The sequence below is a fragment of the Carassius carassius genome, chromosome 16 (genome assembly GCF_963082965.1).
Source record: "Carassius carassius chromosome 16, fCarCar2.1, whole genome shotgun sequence".
NCBI lineage: Eukaryota > Metazoa > Chordata > Actinopteri > Cypriniformes > Cyprinidae > Carassius > Carassius carassius.
In genome coordinates, this window is record NC_081770.1 from 23569939 (window position 1) to 23573305 (window position 3367).

Consider the following 3367-nt stretch of genomic DNA (forward strand, 5'->3'; position numbering starts at 1 on the left):
GTGAAAAGTGGGGACATCCCATAGGCGTAATGGTTTTTATACTGTACAAACTGTATATTCTATGGCCCTACACCAAGCCTACACCTACATCTAACCCTCACAGGAAACTTTGTGCATTTTTTCTTTCTCAAAAAAACTCATATATTTATTTTAATTTATAAGCGTTTTGAAAAATGGGAACATGGGTTATGTCCTCATAAGTCACCCTCTCCTTGTAATACCTGTGTCATACCCATGTCATTATACAGAGTTGTGTCCTGATATGTCACAAAAACAAGAACACACACACACAAACACAAACACAAACACAAACACTCACACACAGATGCACTGGTGTGACTGTGACACAGCAAATATGTATAGTAATAGCAATAATTCAACTACAATGCAGTAAAAAAAGTGGATAACAATTAAGATGTTAAAACATCAAAAGTGCAAAACAGACAGATCCACTCACACATACACACTCACAGATACACACATACAGAATTATACACACTCAAATGAATTAGTATGTCTATAACTACCCAGCCAGCAATGACATGTGGGGCCCAGATGAGGGCTTCATGGGCGGCAAATGTGGGCCCCATTATGGGCTTGCACCCGGGATCCATATTGGGGCAAGCCGTGGAAGCCCAGACATACTAAAAGTGGGACCTGTAAGGGTACTGTATGGGTCTTAATTGGGCAATTCATGTCAGACCCATTTGGGCCCCACCTGCCCAACTGGGTCTAAAGTGGGTTTGCACGCAGGATCTAGCCATGGATGCCCAGATGGGCTTTAAAAGGGATCTATGAGGGTGTTATGTGGGATCTTAACTGGGTAATTCATGTCAGACCCATTTGGCCCCCACATGCCTAAAGGGGTTTACATTTACATTACATTTATTCATTTAGCTGAAGCTTTTATCTAAACCGACTTACAATTGCTATTTATGTCAGAGGTCACACGCCTCTGGAGTGTCTTGCTCAGGGGCACATTGGTGTCTCACAGTGGATTCGAACCCGGGTCTTTCACACCAAAGGCATGCGTCTTATCCACTGCGCCTGCCCCTACGGGCTTAAAAGTGGGCTCTGTAAGGAACTTTAAACCGATACCAATATTTACCAATATCGGCCGATAATATCGAGCATCCCTAGTTGTCTAAATATGTGTTTCTAACCCAAGGGACAGGCGTCTGGGACTGGACTATTATTTGAAGTGTTACATTAGGCCTGCAACCTTTCTGAGAGTCCACTAATCAGCATAATTCAACACAGTGTAAACTTTGACCTATTTTGATGTTTTTTACATTTTTGGGAAGTTACATTTTTCATTTTCTGCACGACTAACAAAAATTACTGATGGATTGTTTTGGCAAAAGATCTACATGCAATGTTTGTTCTTTGGTGACTAGCATGACATCTACATGCAATGTTTGTTCTTCGGTGACTAGCATGACTTGAAATGTATTGAATTACAATTACTCAATCTCAACATGCTTGATTAGCCTACATGTAGAGTGACTACAAGTTACTAAAAATTGTACAGTAAGTAATTACGTAACTCTATAGGCCTACATAGTTACTTTGCGCCTCTGCCATGCAGGACCCATGTGTTCCCAGTTCAAACCCAACTTAGAACATAAATATGCCATGCAGGACCCATATATGCGTTCCCAGATCAAACCCATCTGGCTATCCCCACTCAGCCCATAAATATGCCATGCAGGACCCTTATATGTTGTTTCCAGTTCAAACCCATGGCCACTTGTCCCATAAATATGCCATGCAGGACCCATACATGTGTTCCCAGTTCAAACCCATGGCCACTTGGCCCATAACAATTCTATGCAGGACCCATATATGCATTCCCAGTTCAAACCCATGCCCACTTGGACCATAAATATGCCATTCAAGACCCATATATGTGTTCCCAGATCAAACCCTTGCCCATTTGGTCCATGAATATGTTATGCAGGACCCATATATGTGTTCCCAGTTCAAACCCATGCCCAGTTGGCCCATGCCTGTCCCTTATGGGGCCCATGTAATCAGCTCATTAGGGCTTCCTATGTGGGACTCATACCACAAAACCTACATGGGACCCACTGATTTCACCCAGCCAAAGCCCATGCCCACACAGTAACCATGGAATACGTACTTAACCAATCTGGCCACCACATGTCATTTCTGGCTGGGTAACTGGGTAACTTTTTGGATGAATTTGATGTGTTGCTCTCAACCTTTCCTGAGGATGGTACTCCCCTAGTTATGCTTGGAGATTTCAACATCCTCCTAGATAAACCTCTGTATACTGATTTCCACACTTTGCTTGCCTCTTTTGATCTCAACCGAGTGTCAACTACTGCTACTCACAAATCAGGATACCAACTGGACCTTATTTATATGCGACACTGCTCTACTGATCATGTTCTGGTTACTCCACTGCACACGTCGGATCACTTCCTCCTCACTCTTAACCTCAACATTGTCACTGACACATCACTTACCCCTCCACATGTCATCTTTCGATGTAACCTACGCACACTTTCACCCTCCCTTTTATCTGCAATGGTTTCATCTCCACTTGCTTCCCCTAAACTGTTTGCATCTTTGGATGATAACAGTGCTACTGATACTTTCTGCTCCACTCTTACATCTTGTTAAGACACTGTTTGCCCCTTATCTTCCAGGCCAGCCCGTAACACCCCTTCTGCCCCTTGGTTATCTGTTGTTCTACGCGAACACTGTTCTAAGCTTAGAGCTGCTGAAAGGATGTGGCGCAAATCTAAAAATACTACTGACCTTAATGTGTATCAGTCACTCCTATTTTCCTTCTCTGCTAATGTCTCCACTGCTAAAATGACATACTACCATAACAAAATTAACAATTCGTCTAACTCTCGCATGCTTTTTAAAACATTTTCCTCACTTCTTTGTCCTCCTCCTCCCCCTCCTGCTTCAACTTTAATAGCTGACGACTTTGCCACATTTTTCATTAATAAAATTAAACATATTAGTGCACAATTTTCCAAACCAAAATCAATCAAGCTCATATCATCAGCAAACATACACTCATTTACATTTACCTAAGTCTCAAAACTCATCCTTTCTAATCACCCTACTACTTTCCCGCTTGATCCTATTCCATATCATCTCCTTCAAGCCATTTCTCCTGCAGTTGTACCTGCACTCACTCACATCATCAACAAATCCCTCCAACACTGGTGTTTTTCCCTCATCATTTAGACAGGCTCGTATAACTCCACTACTTAAGAAACCCACCCTCAACCCATCTCTTTTAGAGAAGTAAAGACCAGTTTCCCTTCTTCCTTTCATTGCAAAAACACTTGAACGAGCTGTGTTCAACCAAGTCTCTACATTT